This window comes from Mobula birostris, chromosome 5 (assembly GCF_030028105.1).
Source record: "Mobula birostris isolate sMobBir1 chromosome 5, sMobBir1.hap1, whole genome shotgun sequence".
NCBI classification, from domain to species: Eukaryota; Metazoa; Chordata; class Chondrichthyes; order Myliobatiformes; family Myliobatidae; genus Mobula; species Mobula birostris.
Genome location: NC_092374.1, coordinates 12924671 through 12943618, shown reverse-complemented (window position 1 = coordinate 12943618; position 18948 = coordinate 12924671).

Genomic DNA, 18948 nt, shown 5'->3' with positions numbered 1-18948 from the left:
TGTTCTATTTTCCTTTCTGGGGTTTCTAGTTTCTCTGTATTTTGCCCTTTTTCTGCTGTTTACTAGCTTTGCATACTCTGCTAATGTGGCCCTGTTTGCCACAGTTTCTGCATTCTTTGTCTTTAAACCAACAGTCCCCAGGGTCATGTGACATGTTCCCACAACGGTAACATTTCTTTCCTTCATTTCTGTTCAGTGACATTTTATTTGTTGCATATTCCAGAGATTTTTGTTGTATCTCGGAAGCACCCCATGCCACTGTTTCCGTTGATATTGCAATGTCTAGCGCTTTCTCGAATGTAAGGTCTGTGTGGTTTCACAGTACATGCCACACACTAACCTGTCCCTCAATGCGACCGATAGACCAGCTCCAAATTGACAATGTTCTGATAATTTGCACAATTTAGCACAATACTCAGAATTGCTTTCATTTTTGCTCTGATTCTGATTGTGAAATTTAAATCTTTCAGCAATGACCTGCAGTTTGGGGTTTAAGTGCTGTTGGAGAGTGTCCACTATTTGCTTGAAAGTTTTGTCAGCTTGCTTTTCAGGGGTTAACAAGCTCCGTAGCAGGCAGTATGTTTTTGCTCCCATAATATTGAGTAAGATGCTGGCTTTCTTTTCATCATTAACACCGTTAGCCTCACAATATAACTCCACTCTTTCAATGTAAGTTGCCCAGTCTTCAATGCCACTATCAAATGCTGTAATGGTTTCAATCATCACCATCTTTGTTATGTTAATTAAGCTCCGTTCTCCCTTTATTTTCCTTTTTGACTCACATGTTGCTAGCACCACGAGTGCACTCCATCTGGATGTGTGTGTGTTGCTCCTTTTTATCTCCCTTCTGGGGCAGGCAGACCCTCAGCCGCTGGGTGTCAGCACCGGCTGTGGTCTCAGCTGGATGTGCTGTGACTCCGACTGTGTCTCTTGGTCTCCTGACGTTCCCGACTCCGGCCGTGCTCCCGCTTCCTTTCAGACTCGCGGCCTCGCTCTGCCTCCTTCTCCCGCTCCTTGGCTCGTTCCTTGCGCCCTTCTTCTGAGTGTCATTATCAATTAAAACACGGCGTTCCAATATGATGTAGGTTCATTAACCTCGTCGCCAATTTGTTGTGTATGTGGCCTGGTTACACAACAATGCTATTAATGAAAAAGCAGGAGACAGGAGCTAAGGTTCATGGTTCTTTACTGGAAGAAACCGAACTCAGCACACACGTACAGATCAATATGCACCTAATAGCGCATGCTCAATACGTGTGTTGGCATGTGGCCAAATGGTTAAGGCATTCGTCTTGTGATTTGAAGGTCGCTAGTTTGAGCCTTAGCCAAGGCAGCGTGTGTGGCCTTGAGCAAAGCACTTAATCACACATTGCTCTGCGATGACACCGGTGCCAAGCTGTATGGGTCCTAATGACCTTTCCTTGGACAACATCGGTGGCGTGGAGAGGGGAGACTTGCAGCATGGGCAACTGCTGGTCTTCCATACAACCTTGCCCAGGCCTGCGCCCTGGAAACCTTCCAAGGCGCAAATCCATGGTCTCATGAAACTAACGGATAGTAGTACAGTAGTAGTAGTAGTAGTCATACTTTATTGATCCCGGGGGAAATTGGTTTTTGTTACAGTTGCACCATAAATAATTAAATAGTAATAAAACCATAAATAGTTAAATAGTAATAGGATGCCTATTAAAAAAAAAGTTCCTAATAGCACATGCAACGACATGTCCCTACAACATAAAGTAGTCCCTTATTATACTGTAGGCCATACAGTACGTCATGGAATTTGTAGAGTGCCTCTATTTTGGGGATCCAGCACCAACCAGTTTTCCCCAATCTACCTGCATATTGAAATCCACCATGAATATCGCAACATTGCCCTTTTTACATGTTTTTCTATCTGCTGTTGTAATTTGTATCCCATATCTTGATTACTGTTATGAGGCTAGTATATAACTTCCATTAGGGTCTATTTAACCTTGCAGTTTCTTAACTCTATCCACAACGATTCTACATCTTCTGATTCTATGTCACGTCTTTCTAAGGATTTGGTTTTGTTTTTTTTTAACCAACAGAGCCACCCCACCCCCTCTGCCTACCTGCCTGTCCTTTCATTACAATGTGTATCCTTGAATGAAAAGCTCCCAGTTATAATCTTCTTTGAGCCCTGACTCAGTGATACGTTATACCTGCCAGTCCCTACTGTACTACAAGATCATCTACCTTATTCTGTATACAATGTGCATTCAGATATAACACCTGCAATCATATATACATCACTGTTTTTTATTTTAGCCCATTACTATACTTCAACTCATCCCACTGACTGCAATTTTGTCCTATTAACTGCCTATCCTTCCAGACAATCTCACTACACACTACTTCTAGTTGTACACCAACTGCCCCATCCTCAGCCCCATCACTCTATTTCCTACCCCCTACCAAGTTAGTTTACCCAGATGTCCCCTTAGGCGAACATCATATTCAATTCAAATGATCACACTACTTCCAATATTCATGAGTCTAACACTCTCTAGTGTATCTGTTTCCACCACTCTAAAACTTGCTTCATTCATCTCCCTTAATCATTCACTTTCTTACCTTAAATGCATGTCCTCTGGTATTTGAAGCTAACACGTAAACTCCATCAGTGTGTCTTCAACAGGAGCAAACACATCTGCTTCAGTGATGATTTGTTCTTCTGACTGAGATGATTGCTCGGACTGCGAGTGTGGTTCGGAGACTGTGACTGAAAAGATGACATCTAATGGTTTCCACTGTTCCTCAAGCCACAGAGTTTGGCAATTAGCAGCTGCTTCACAGAACATTGAACGTAGAACAGGAGTGCACAGAAGCAATGTTGTGCTGAACCAATGAAATTAGTAATCAGATGGCCAACTCATGGAAATTGTTCTATGGAAAGCACAGAACGACTTGGGACAAAGAACCCGGAGTAAAACAACCATGTCCATTATGGGCCAAATAATGAGACGTATTTGACTTCCTCAGCACAATGCTGACACTCGAATGACAGCTTTGTGCCAATGACAGATTATTATCTAAATAATAGAAGGCAGATTATTATCTAAATGGAGTCAAGTTAGGAAAAGGGAAAGCACAACGAGATCTAGGTGTTTTTGTACATCAATCACTGAAAGCAAGCATGCATGTATAGTAGGCAGTGAAGAAAGCTAATGGCTTGCTGGCCTTCATAACAAGGGGAATTGAGTATAAGAGCAAAGAGGTCCTTCTGCAGTTGTACAGGGCCCTGGTGAGACCACACCTGGAGTACTGTGTGCAGTTTTGGTCTCCAAATTTGAGGAAGGACATTCTTGCTATTGAGGAAGTGCAGCGTAGTTTCACAAGGTTAATTCCCGGGATGGCAGGACTGTCACACGTCGAAAGATTGGAACGACTGGGCTTGTATACTCTGGAATTTAGAAGGCTGGGAGGGGATCTTATTGAAACATATAAGATTATTAAGGGATTGGACACGCTGCAGGCAGGAAGCATGTTCCCGCTGATGGATGAGTCCAGAACCAGAGGCCACAGTTTAAGAATTAGGGGTAGGCCATTTATAACGGAGTTGAGGAAAAACTTTTTCACTCAGAGAGTGGTGGATATCTGGAATGCTCTGCCCCAGAAGGCTGTGGAGGCCAAGTCTCTGGATGCTTTCAAAAAAGAGATGGATAGAGCTCTTAAATATAGCGGAATCAAAGGTTATGGGGACAAGGCAGGAACTGGATACTGATTGTGGATGATCAGCCATGATCACAGTGAATGGCGGTGCTGGCTCGAAGGGCCGAATGGCCTACTCCTGCACCTATTGTCTATTGTCTATTGTCGAAGCTAGATGAATTCCTGCAGTTATTTCCTTATTGCTGCAATGTACGGTGTATCTATTTGGGCACTAGATGTGAGTCTGGAAAATCCCAGATATCTTGGCTCTTTGGATTCAACTGATCTGAGACTTTTTTTTGTCAATTTTTTATTTAAAGTTTATGTCTCTTTGGTTCAAAAGGCAATGGTTTGTACTTTGAGTCCAGAGCACATACAGTGAAATCACATGGCTCTGCTTTCATGTACAACTTCATAAACTTGACCACTTAATTTGAATTGTCACTCCCAACACAGGACCGAGGGGGTACTGTATTACATAGGTGCACTGCTCACTTGAATATTCTCACGAGATCCTTGTTACCATCTGGATGGAAATTGGAATTCTCCTACTTCTTACTAGTATTTACATTTCACCAAGTACTTTTTAACCATAAAAGACTTTACCTGGCCATTTATCATGCAGAAATTTGCTCTGTTTTCTGCATTATGATAGAAGCTACTTTTTTTTTACCCTAAAGTATTTTATTGGTTTTAAAACTTTCAGGCAGCCTGTAATTATAAAGTATAAAAACAGGTACAGCGGGACATTTCCAGTAATTCTCCTTCAAGTGCAAGTTTATTGTCATCTGACTGACTAAACGAAATAACGTTCCTCTGGACCGCGGTGCACCCACAAAACGTATCTGACACACAGCACATAAACCAAAATATTATACTGTAAATATGTTAATAAAGTATAATTCAAAATTCATGCAATGAAGCACAACACAGGTACACAGTAAACAGAAAACAGCTCGCTGTCCTGGTGAGGAGACCTTGGTGGTGGCAGGGTATTCATGAGTCTCACAGCCTGTTACCCAGTCATGCAGCGTTGGTCCTGATGCAGTAGGGGAGAGCTTATGCTGTGTTCTTTGAACATAGAACAGCATAGCACAGGAAGAATTCAGCAAGCCCACAATGTTGTACCAAACTAGCTAAAAATGGGATGGAGAGGGAGAAGATTGGGGCTGAAAGGAAAATTGGATCAGCCAGAGCGGACACGATTCTGCTCCTATATCTGATGGTCTTATGGTCTAAACCAGTATTTTCCAACCTTTTTTAGCCCAATGCCCCCCAAACCACCGTCACATTTGCCATCACCCCACTAAAGCACCTTCATACTTGCCAATGCTGCTCTTCGGCACAATATGCTTACTGGTGCCCCTGTAATGTAAAAACATTTCTACATTATGCTATTATGAGATAAGTAATTCTGCTTTAAATTTTTATTTGTTTTTAAAACTAGCTTACACAGTAGCTGTGCTCTGTACAGAAACTTCGATATCAATGTGATCCTTGAGCTTGCTGGGTTTTTAGCAAGACTTGAAATATCTGGTTCAAGTTGTGACAGTTAAAGCCTTAAGTCACCACATGTGACAATGTCTAAGCAGTTCCTGTTTTTGTGAGTATTTGGTTCACTGCACAGAAGACTCTTTCAACAAGGTAGGGGGATGGAAATACAATGAAGAGCAGTTTTGCTCTTCTCCAAAGACCAGGAAACTTCGTATGACACTGTAGCCACATACCACAAAAGCTGACACTTTTGAAAGCATTTTGCTTCTTCATCATTCTGAATTTCAATAATTTCTTCTTTCAAGCTCTCTTCCTGTTCTTCCTCCTTGCAAAGAAATGGGTTAATTACCAAGTCCAGAATTTCCAGATTGTTCAAGTCATTGAATCAATTCCAAAAACCCTTCTTCAGTGATTGCAGGCGTAAGCAGTCCTCTTGCAAATCACCATTTGTGAAAGAGGGTGCCATACTTTCCATGCCGGGTAACTGTGAGAATTTTCTTCTCCTCATGTTTTGCTTATATATTTTCAATTTTCTGATAAAAAGGGACACTGCACATTTGGCTGGATTAAATTGAAATTCTCACCCTGCAGTTTCATATTTAGAATATTCATTTGTCATACAGAATGGCTAGGTGTGCACATCTTCATGTAGAAGTTCAATCTTGTTTCCCAAACTTTGGTCAACCTTGAGCAAAAATTCAACAACAGTGTCAAAAAGATCAAAGAAACATTTCAAGCAGCAGTGTTTCAGCAGCCAAAGCACTTCAGTATGAAGAAGCAAGTGTTCAAACTCTTCATCATTATCTTGGTATAACTGGTGAAATATTCTATCTAATGGATGAAATTTAATTTTGTTGATAGCAAATATTACAAGAATTATGCTTGAAAAATGTCGCTGGCTGAGTTATTTGGCTGCGAGATGTTGATGGTGAATCACACAATGGATTGCAAACAGATTTCAAATTGTTTTTTCCATAAATGCCACTAAACCAACATGGCGATCTGTAAATATATGGTGCTCCACCTGTTGCATAAGAAATCATGTTCCTAATTGGAATACTTTTATCCTCAATATACATTTTGAGCTCGTTGTAGATTGATTCTCTGTTGATATTTGCTTTTAAATTTTTACAGAAGAGAATCTCTTCAAAAATTTTCCATTTTTGATAAACCGTACATATGCCATTAGCAATGCCTCATAGTCTCGCACAGTTGACTCATCCAATTGTATCTCAAATTCTGTTTTTTGTAGCTCTGTGCATAGTTGTTCTCATTGTCTTCGCTCATTTCATCAATACGATGAGCTACACAATTATTACTCAGAGGAATTGATTTTAAAATACTGGTATCTATTTCGAGAACAGTGGTGAGCACTTCTGATACAGCAGGTATTGTTAATCTTTCACCAATGGTTTGAGGTTTTCCACACTTTGCTATAATTTTGGAAATGCTATAAGAAGCAATGAGACAACTATCAAGGTCATTTTTAGCTTTCTTGGCAAATGACTTGAGTATACAATGCTTTTCAAATGCTTCTTTCACCTTCTGGAACTATTACCATAAGTAGCCTTTTCAGGGAGTCTTTTACAGAAGTGCTCCTGAAATCTTGATGGTTTCATGGCTTCATTAGACAATACAGTATTACAAATAAGACACATGGGGTGCCGCTGTTCTGATAGGAATGGAATAAAACCATGCTCCAGATATGTAACATTGTATTGATGCACTTTCTATAGTCTTTATTTCTTAGCAGAATTAGAATACAGGCTTCACCACCATCAGACTCACAGAGATCATGCCTTACATATTTATCCATCATTAGGCTAAGTTAAAATAAAAAATTAATGCAAACTGGGGATGCCTATCAGATGTTGACAATGGGAGTAAGTTAACATGGATGGGACGGTGGTAGTGGCACGCAAAGGAATGGCGAGGCGAAGATGAAGATGATCACAACAGTGAAAATTACGTCCACAAGGATTCAGATTGGAATCTGAATGTTAGCTGGGATAGAGCTGGTGTTCGGCAAGCTACCATTATACTATTCCAGTTAGAGTGATTGACCAATCATGTGAAGTCCCATAATCTCCAAAGATGGTTCTTGACCGGACATATGAAGCTGAGGTCATCTTGAACACCTCAAATTCACTGATTGTTTCTATTTCACTGTTTGGTTTCGGCCAGCGCTGTATCGTTGCACAACCTGTTTTCCCTAGACCTGTAGAGAAAGTTGAGAGGGTGTACTTGACTTACCAACTGTTAAATTGCATGAACTCGTTCCATGCCATGAGTCAAGGGGAACTATTGGGCATCCTGTTTGCTAATTTATGCATCGCTAATAATGTCTGGTTGGTTGGTAAGGTCCGATGAGATTACAGATTTCGGACGTGTTGTGACAATTGCTCACTGCCTGCAGAGCTATGGTTCTTCCTGTGTTCCAGTGCCTCACCTTATTTTGGGGAAGTGCCTGCTCTAATAACGGTCGGTCAGGTCTTGTGCCTCAAGTTAGGATGCTGCTTACCACACCCCCCGGATCCGAAATGCCCCCGATGACTTCTATTTCCCTTAGCGACCCCTTATGACACGTAACCACCTCCATTGGGAATCACTGGTCTAAACTCATCTCTTCTGCTGACACAATGCCCTAATCCTTCCAGTTTGCTCCCACTCATGCACCTTTTCAAACATCTCTTAAAAGTCTGTATCTGCCTTCACCAACATTCCAGGCACCCACAACTCTCTATGCAAAAACACTTGCTCCTCACATCTCCTTTGAGATTACCCTTTGCACCTTAAATGCTTGCCCTCTGGTGTTAGACATTTCAACCCTGGGTAAAGTATACTGCTGGCTGTCTATGTCTCCTATAATCATATAAACCTCTATCAGACTGGTCTATTTTTAAAGCTATCAAAACCACGTCAGAATCAGGTTTATTACCAATGACTTGGGTGTCATGAAACTTGTTTTATGGCAGCAGTGCAGATGCAAAGACATAAAATTACTCTACGTTACAAAACAAAACAATAGTGCAAAATAAAGGAAGAGCGAGGTAGTATTCATGGGTTCATGGCTCCCCAAGAAATCTGCTGCTCCTGAATTGGTAGTGTGGGCCGTCGACCTCCCGTACCTCCTTCCTGATGGTAGTATCGAGAAGAGGGCATGTCCAACCAACTGAAGGTCCTTAATGATGGACCCTACCTTCTTGAGGCATCACCTTTGGAAGATTTCCTTGATGTTAGATGATAACACTTAGGAGCAGAATTAGGCCATTCAGCCCATCGAGTCAGGTTAACCATTCGATCATGATGGGTTTATTATATCTCTCAACTACATTTTCCTGTCTTCTCCCCATAACCATTGATGCCCTGACTAATCAAGAACCTATCAACTTGTTGGAGAGATGGAGCTGGCTAAGTCTACAACCCTTTGCAGCCTCTCGTGATCCTGGGCATTGGAGCCTCCGTTCCAGGAGGTGATGCAGCCAGTCACGATGCTCTCCATGCCACATCTGCGGAAAATTTGTAAGAGTCTTTGGCAACATACTGAAACTCAACCTCCTAAAGAAGTAGAGCAGTTGCTGTGCCCTCTTTGTGATTTCTTTTGCAAACTCTGTGACACCAGCCCGTCGACTTTCAGATCCTTTGTGGACACGCTGGAACATTCTCCCGAACAGCACCGTGGGATTAGCTCCCACCTGAACCAAAAGTGGTTGGAGAAATTGGCTCTCTATCACCATCTAGCGGCCTGTATGAGATGGACAATTAAGTGCGGGCTGAATCGGCTGGATTTGTTTTCCTTCCAGTGGCGGAGGACGGCATGACGAATTTAAGGATCGTGGATAGAGTAGGTAATAGGAAATTGCCCTCTAAATGTCTGAACTAGAGCGCACCTGAGCGTGGACTTCTTCACCCAGAGGATTGTTAAAATCTGGAACACATTGCCTGATCAGGTGACGGAGGTGGATAGTCACACAATATTTAAAAAGCACATGAACCAACAAGGCACAGAAGCCAAGTGCAGGTAAAGGGGATTGGTGTAGGTAGGTGCTTGATGGCCATCATGGGTGCGATGGGCCGAAGGATTTGTTTTTGTGCTGTATGACTCTATGGAAGAGATTTCATTCCAAAATCAAATCTGTAATGAAATAACCTCCAGTTCATTCATTAAAGAAAAGGAATTGCTTACATTTTCTCCCAGATGCTCTTCCATAGTTGTCAATATCGCAGAACATAGGAGAGACCCGCACAGTACAGACCCTTCAACCAATGATTTTACACCAACCTGTCAACCTACTCCAAGGTCATTCTAACTCTTCCCTTTTGCTTAGCTCTGTGTTTTCCTTTCATCCCTGTACTTATCTAAGAGTCTCTGAAATGTCTGTTATTTATATATTTATCTATCCATCTAATTATTCCCTTATTGAGGTACGCCTCGGAATAGCCCCCTCTGGCCCTTCGAGCCAGCAATCTGCCGATTTAACCCTGGCCTAATCACAGGGCAGCTTACAATGATCAATGAACCTAACAACCAGTTCGTCTTTGGACTGTGGGAGGAAACCCGAGCGGCCACGGGGAGAGCGTACAAACTCCTTACAGACAGCAGTGGTCGCCGGTACTGTAAAGCGCTGCACGAGGTACCTGACTCTACCACCACCCCGGGCAGTGTGTTCCACACACCTGCCACTCCCTGTGCGAAACAGACATCCCCCATCCCGTCTCCTTAAAATGGTGACCCCTCACATTATTAGCCATTTCCGGCCTGGGGAGAGCTGCTGGCTGGCCACTCTATATCTCCTCTATACCTCTGCCAAGTCGAGTCTCATCCTCTGCCGCTGTAAAGAGAAAAGCCCTAGTTCACCCAGCCCACCCTCATAAGACATGACCTCTACTCCAGGCAGCATCCTGGTAAATCTCCTCTGCACAGTTTCCACATCTTTCCTGTGATGAGGTGACCATAATATTCCAAGTGTGCACTAACAGGGGTTTTACAGAGCCGCAGTGTTACCTCACGGCTCTTGAATTCAATCCCCAGACTGATGAAGGCCAACACACTGTCGGCCTTCTTAAAATTTGGGGGCCTATAGTACAGTACTGTGCAAAAGTCTTGGGTGCAGGTAAGTAGTGATGGTGCCCAAGACTTTTGCACAGCACTGTAGTAATTTTATGTATTGCATCGTACTGCTGCTGCCAAAAATTCCATGACGTGTGTGAGTGAAGGCAGAGCTTCTCAGCAGTTTCTCTGAGTTGAGCTGCGCGATATTGAGGAGAGGGATTCATTAGAAAGGGCGAGTCAAAATAATGCAGTGCAAGTGAGCGGCCATTCTTTAGAGTGGGCCAGTGTTTAGAGTGGCTTTTGCTCATCAGGCTGAGGCAAGATCAGGTGTGGGTGAGGTAAGGTATCTGGTAAAGAGTTTCTCTCTTTTAGTTCTTATTTGTTCATTCCTAATCTGTTAGGGCGTCATAGTGTAGTGGGAATGGCTCCAGGAGCACTGCTTTGTGTGGGATGTGGGATGTGGGAAGTCCAGGAGATGTCCAGTTTCTCCGACAAACACATCTGCACCAGATATATAGAAACATAGAAAACCTACAGCACAGTACAGGCCGTTTGGCTCACAAGGCTGTGCCAAACATGTCCTCACCTGAGAAATTACCTAGGGTTACCCATAGCCTTCTATTTTTCTAAGCTCCATGTCCCTATCCAGGAACCCCTTAAAAGACCCTATCGTATCCACCTCCACCACCGTTGCTGGCAGCCCATTCCATGCAGTCACCACTCTCTGTGTAAAAAACTTACCCCTGACATCTCCTCTGTACCTACTTCCAAGCATCTTAAAACTCTGCCCTCTCATGTTAGCCATTTCAGCCCTGGGAAAAAGCCTCTGACTATCCACACGATCAATGCCTCTCATCATCTTACACACCTCTATCAGGTCACATCTCGTCCTGCGTCGCTCCAAGGAGAAAAGGCTGAGCTCACGCAACCTATTCTCATAAGGCATGCTCCCCAATCCAGGCAACATCCTTGTAAATCTCCTCTGCACCTTTTCTATAGTTTCCACATCCTTCCTGTAGTGAGGCGAACAGAAATGAGCATAGTACTCCAAATGGGGTCTGACCAGGGTCCTATATAGCTGCAACATTACCTCTCGGCTCCTTAACTCAATCCCATGATTGACGAAGGTCAATGCACCATATGCCTTCTTAACCATGAAGTCAATCTGTACAGTAGCTTTGAGTGTCCTATGGACTCGAACCCTGAGATCCCTCTGTTCCTCCACGCTGCCAAGAGTCTTACCATTAATACTATATTCTGCCATCATATTTGACCTACCAAAATGAACCATCTCATACCTATCTGGGTTGAACTCCATCTGCCACTTCTCAGCCCAGTTTTGCATCCTATCAATGTCCCACTGTAACCTCTGACAGACCTCCACACTATCCACAACACCTCCAACCTTTGTGTCATCAGCAAATTTACTAACCCATCTCTCCACAGCCTCATCCAGGTCATTTATAAAAATCATGAAGAGAAGGGGTCCCAGAACAGACCCCTGAGGCACACCACTGGTCACCGGCCTCCATGCAGAATATGACCCATCTACAAACACTCTTTGCCTTCTGTGGGCAAGCCAGTTCCGGATCCACAAAGCAATGTCCTCTTGGATCCCATGCCTCCTTACTTTCTCAATAAGCCTTGCATGGGATACCTTATCTTCTGTGGCTCAGGAGAGCAGAGAGGTGAAGAGATAAGAGATTTGTTAGTCAGAGTAACAAGGACAAAATTCTGTGGGGGCAATAGAGACACCTGGATGTTGTATTGCCTCCCAAGTGTCAGGGTCAGGGATGTCTTGGATTGGGTCCATGGCATTCTCAAGGGGGGAGAGTGAGCAGTCAGAAGTTTTGGTGCATATTGGCACCAGTGACATAGGTAGACAAGGTGAGGAGGTCCTGAGGAGAGATTTTAAGGAGCTAGGTAGAAAACTGAGAAACAGGACTTCAAGGATAGTAATCTTCGGATTGCTGCCTGTGCTACACAACAGTGAGTGTAAGAACAGGATGATATGGCAGGTGAGTGAATGGCTGAGGAGCTGGTGCTGGGGGCAGGGGTTCAGATTTATGCATCATTGGAATCTCTTCTGGGGAAGGTATGACCTGTATAAAAGGATTGGCTTACACCTGAACCTGAGGGGATAGGCTGCTAGAGTTGCTCAGGAGCGTTTAAACCAACTTGACAGGGACATGGGAACTGGAGAGATAGTGCTGAGGATGAGGTAGTTACTTTACAAACAATGTGTAGTGAGACCCCAAGCCAGGGGAGCTAATGATAGGGTGAAGTTGCAGTCAACAGGGTGAGCTGCAATGTAAAAGGCAGACAAAACCAGAAAGAGCAAATACAGTACTGAAGGTGTTATATTTCAATGCATGCGGTATATAGAATAAGGTAGATGGACTTATAGCACAGTTGCAGACTGCATGTATGATGTTGTAGGCATCACTGAATTGTGGCTGAACGAAGATTATAGCTGGGAGCTTAACGTCTAAGGATACATGTTGTATCGAAAGTTCAGGCAGGTAGCCGAGGGGGTGGCATGGCTCTTTTGATAAAAAAAAAATGAAATCAAATCGATAGAAAGAGTTGAATTCAGGTCAGGAAGTATTGAATCATCGTAGGTAGAGCTAAGGAATTGCAAGGGTAAAAAGACCCTGATGGGAGTTGTATACTGACCCCCAAACAGTAGTAAGGGTATGGTTCACAAATTACAGCAGAAGATAGAAAATGCATGCCAAGAGGGCAATGTCGCAATTGTCACGGAGGACTTCATTATGCAGCTAGATTGGGAAAATCAGGTATGGTGTTGGATCCCAAGAGGGGGAGTTTCCAGAATGTCTATGAGATGGATTTTTGGAGCAGCTCATGGTTGAGCCCACTACGGGATCAGCTATTTTGGATTGGGTGTTCAGCAATGAACCAGAAATGATTAAAGAGCTTAAAGTAAAAGAACCCTAGGGGAAAGTGATGGAATTCACCCTGAAATTTGAGAAGGAGAAGCTAAAGTCAGATGTATCAGTATTACAGTGGAGTAAAGGGAATTACAGAGGCAGGAGAGAGAAGCTGGCCAGAATTGATTGGAAAAGAACACTGGCAGGGATGATGGCAGAGCAGCAAAGGATGAAATTTCTGGAAACAATTCTGAAGGCACAGGATATATATATCCCAAAGAGGAAGAAGGAATCTAAAGGCAAGATGACACAACAGTGGCTAACAAGGGAAGTCAAAGCCTAAAATAAAAGCCAAAGAGAGGACATATAATAGAGCAAAAATTAGTGGGAAGTTAGAGAATTGGGAAGCTTTTAAAAACCAACAGAAGACAATGAAAAAAGTCATTAAGAAGGAAAAGATGGAATACTAAAGTAAGCTAGCCAATAATATTACAGAGGATACCAAAAGTTTCTTCAGATACATGAAGTGTAAAAGAGAGGCGAAAGTGGATATCGGACCACTGGAAAACAATGCTGGAGAGGTAGTAATGGGGGACAAAAAATAGTGGAAAAAACAGAATCAGTATTTTGCATCAGTCTTCACTGTGGAAGACACTAGCAGTATGGTGGAAGTTCCAGGTGTCGGGGGCATGAAGTGTGTAGAATTTGCCATTACTAGGGAGAACGTTCTTGGGAAACTGAAAGGCAGAAGAAAGGAAATTATAGACCAGTTAGTTTGAACTAAGTGGTTGGCAAGATGTTTTAGTCGATTGTTAAAGGTGTGGGTTTGGGGTACTTGGAGGCACATGATAAAATAGGCCATAGTCAGTATGGGTTTCATAGAAACATAGAAAATAGGTGCAGGAGTAGGCCATTCGGCCGTTCGAGCTTGCACCGCCATTTATTATGATCATGGCTGATCATCCAACTCAGAACCCCGCCCCAGCCTTCCCTCCATACCCCCTGACCCCCGTAGCCACAAGGGCCATATCTAACTCCCTCTTAAATATAGCCAATGAACTGGCCTCAACTGTTTCCTGTGGCAGAGAATTCCACAGATTCACCACTCTCTGTGTGAAGAAGTTTTTCCTAATCTCGGTCCTAAAAGGCTTCCCCTCTATCCTCAAACTGTGGCCCCTCGTTCTGGACTTCCCCAACATTGGGAACAATCTTCCTGCATCTAGTCTGTCCAATCCCTTTAGGATCTTATACATTTCAATCAGATCCCCCCTCAATCTTCTAAATTCCAACGAGTACAAGCCCAGTTCATCCAGTCTTTCTTCATATGAAAGTCCTGCCATCCCAGGAATCAATCTGGTGAACCTTCTTTGTACTCCCTCTATGCAAGGATGTCTTTCCTCAGATTAGGGGACCAAAACTGCACACAATACTCCAGGTGTGGTCTCATCAAGGCCTTGTACAACTGCAGTAGTACCTCCCTGCTCCTGTACTCGAATCCTCAAGGAAAAATCTTGCCCGACAAATCTGTTGGAATTACTTGAAGAAATAACAAGCAAGATAGACAAAGGAGAATCAGTTGAGTTGAGATCTTGGATTTTCAGAAAGCCTTTGACAAGGTGCCACATATGAGGCCGCTTACCAAGTTAAGAGCCCGTGGTATTACAGGAAAGATACTTGCATGGATGAAGCAGTGGCTGACTGGCAGGAAGCAAAGAGTGGGAACTTTTCTGGTTGACTGCCATTGACTGGTGGTGTTCCACAGGGGTTTGCATTGGGACCGATACGTTTAAAGTTATATGCCAATGACTTGGATAATAGAATTGATGGCTTTGTTGCAAAGTTTGAGGACGATATGAGGGGCAGGTAGTTTTGAGGAAGTAGAGAGGCTACAGAAGGACTTAGACACATTAGGAGAATGGACAAAGAAGTGGCAGATGGAATATAGTGTTGGGAAGTGTATGGTCATGCTCTTTGGTGGAAGAAATAAAAATGTATATTATTTTCTAAATGGAGAGAGAATTGGAAAAACAAGTGGTGCATAGGGACTGGAGACTCCTTGTGCAAGATTCCCTAAAGGTTAATTTGCAGGTTGAGTTGGTGGTCAGGAAGGGAAATGCAATGCTAGCATTAATTTTGAGAGGGCTAGAATATAAAAGCAAGGATGTAATGTTGAGGCTTTATAAAGCACTAGTGAGGCCTCACTTGGAGTATTGTGAACAGTTTTGGTCCCCTTATCTTAGAAAGGATGTGCTGAAACTGGAGAGGGTTCAATGGAGATTCACAAAAATGATTTGAGGATTAAATGGCTTGTCATATAAAGAGTGTTTGATGGCTCTGGCCGGTATTCACTGGAATTCAGAAGAATGAGGGTAACCTAATTGAAACCTATTGAATGTTAAAAGGCCTTGATGAAGTGAATAAGGAGAAGATGTTTCCTATGGTGGGTGAGTCTAGGACCAGAGGACACAGCCTCAGAATAGAGGGGTGTCCTTTTAGAACGGCAATCAGGAGGAATATCCTTAGCCATAGCGTGGTGGATCTGTGGAATTCGTTGTCACAGGCAGCCGTGGAGGCCAAGTCTTTACGTATATAAAGGACTGTGAGAACGGTTGAGAGGATCATAGGGGTCTTCCTACCATCTATCAGGGACATTTATCAGGAGCGCTGCATACGTAGGCCCTTAGTATTATTAAAGATCCCACCCATCCATCCAGCATCCTCTTTGACTTTCTACCATCAGGCAAGGGACTCCGATGCATAAAGACAAGAATGATTAGAATGAGCAACAGTTTCTTTCCCCAGGCCATAAGACTTCTGAATTTCCGGCTGCATCACATTCGAAGTGTTACTGGTTAATCTGCTCCAGTACAATATTTATTATTAATCCACTTTAGTTTGTTATTTATGTGGGATTCATCTGTAGATTTTATCCTTACCTTCATTAATTAACTTGTGTTATGTGTAGTACTGTGCTTTACACTCTGGTTTGGAGAAACATTGTCTTGTTTTTATATACATTATATCATTATAGGGTCCATTCTCACGTACGGGTGCGAGACGTGGACCCTCACCAAGACGATGCGAAAGTCTCTAGATGGTTGCTATACACGAATGCTCCGGATGGCTCTTGACGTGAGTTGCCAACAGCACATGACGAACGTCGAGCTCTATGACGACCTACTGATGCTCACCACTAAAATCGAGGTGAGAAGACTGCAACTAGCAGGGCACTGTCTACGCCACCCCGAGCTACCTGCCAGCCTAGTCATCATATGGGAGCCCAAGCACGGGAGGATGAACCCTGGGCGCCCTCCCAAGACTATGGTCAACACGCTTCTAGAAGACAGCGGTGCGGCTAATGTAGGTGAACTGAACACACTGATGAGGGAGAGGGAGAAGTGGAGAGTCCGTCATCGTGCCCGATGCCAGCCCCCTAGGCCTGAGTCGACGTAGTAGTAGTAGTAGTTATATCATTAAAGACGTTATATACATGTATATAGTAAAATGACAATAAACTTCACTTGACTTGAAACTTAAGGCAGAATTTAATGACGAGCATGAAGGGATACAGGGTAGGGGGCAGGGGGAGGCAGGAGATTGGGGCTGAGAGGAAAAATGGATCAACTTTGATGAAATGGTGGAGCAGACTCGATAGGCCCCATTGCCTAATTCTGCTCCTATGGTCTTAAGGCCTTTTGATAAACCTGATTGGTGCAGTGGGGAGGGTTAGTTATTTCTGCGTACAACATTTACAAAACAGGTTTGGAAATCGATGTAAGTGGGTGCACAAGTTGAGTGGAGGGAAGCACAGGGGAGATGCCAGAGGTGGGTTTTTAAGTGACTAGAACACACTTCCAAGAGTGGTGGTGGAGGCTGATATGTTAGGGACTTAAAGAGACTCTTAGGTAGACATGTGGATGGAAAATGAAGGGTTATGGGCTGAAGGAAGGGTTAGATTGATTATGCAGTATATTTATAAAGGCTGGTACAATATCATAGGCTTTTTTACTGTGCTGTACTGTTCTATGTTTTCTCAAGGAAACTTGCATTTGCCATTCTTACTATGGACTCAACCTGCAAGTTAACATTTAGGGAATCCTGCTCTCCCTGTTTAGAAAATAGCTTATGTCTTTATTCCTTCTACCAAAGTGCATGGTCATACACTTCCCTTCACTATATTCCACCTTCTACTTCTATGCCCATTCTCCCAATCTGTCTAAGTCCTTCTGCAGTCTCCCTGGTTCCTCAACACTGCCTGCCCTTCCATTCCATCTATCTTTGTATTGTCCGTAAGCTTGTCCACATGCATATCATTCACATAAAATGTGAAAGGGATCAGTCCCAACATTGACCCCTGTAGAACATCATTGGTCACCGGCAGCCAACCAGAAAAGACCTCCTTTATTCCCACCCTTTGCGTCCTGCCAGTCAGCCAATTTTCTATCCATGCTTTGATCTTTTTTGTAATACCATGGACTCTCAACTTGTTAAGTAGCCTCATGTGTGGCACCTTGTCAAAGGCCTTTGAAAATCCAAATAAACAACATCCACTGACTCTCCTCTGCCTGTTTTTTCCCTCAAGAAATTCCAAAAGATTAGTCAAACAAGATTTCCCTTTAAGGAAGCCATGCTGACTTTTGCCAATTTTATCATGTGCCTCCAAGTACCTTGAAACCTCATCCTTAATAATGAACTCCAACATTTTTCCAACCCCTGAAGTCAGGCTAACTGGCCTATTATTTCCTTTCTTCTGTCTCCCTCCCTTCTTATGAATGGAGTGACATTTACCATTTTCCATTCCTCCAGAACCATTCCCGAATCCAGTGTTTCTTGAAAGAAACTTATGCCTCCACAATCTCTTCAGTTACCTCTTTCAAAGCCCTGGGGTGTAGTCCATCTGGTCCAGGTGATTTGTCTACCTTCAGATCTTTCATCTTCTCAAGCACCTTCTCCCTAGTAATAGCAGTGACACTTACTTCCATCTCCTGACGCTCTCAAATTTCTGGCATACTGCTAGTGTCTTCCACAGTGAAGACTGATGCAAAATACTAATTATGTTCCTCTCCCATTTCTTTGTACCCCTTCACTACCTCTCCAGCATAATTTTCCAGTGGTCCGATATCTACTCTTGCCTCTCTTTTACTCTTCATATATTTGAAAAGAAAGTTGCATCCTCTCTTACATTATTGGCTAGCTTACCTTCATATTTCATCCTTTATCTCTTTATGGCTTATGGGGGACATTTTGGGTTGAGACCCTGGATCAAGTGAAAATACCCATTTTGCATTTTTTGTACCTCAATGCTTGTATTTTGTATTTTAAAGTATATATTTCTGACTGACCAACCTTGCAACAATAATTTCCTTTGGTATAAATAAAGTTTTATCTTGTCTTGCTAGCTTGTGCCATTTGCCTCCATAGATGTTGTTTGACCCACTGAGATCTTCTGGTGATGTTTTTTCCCAATTTCAGCATTGGCGGCTCCTTTAGTCTTCAGGAAAGTTACTTCCACTATCTTAGTAGCAATTTTTATCCGAGGCAGCTGGTTATTTGGTCAGTAATACATAGCTCTTTAATTGATGCTTGTTGTGAGGAAATTAGCTGCTGTGTTTTTCCCATGTCAACACTGACCAGCAGTGAGGGACCCTTCCAATCTATACCTGGGACAAAACCAGATCCCAACTTCACCAGGTAGGCTTGAGCTCAATATCTCTTGACTGAAAAGACTAGATTGCTTTACTGGTCACATGTTCATTGAAGCATATATTGCAAGTGTCACCATGCTTCTGGGGCCAATGTAACATGTCTGTGACTTACTAACCTCAACCCATACGT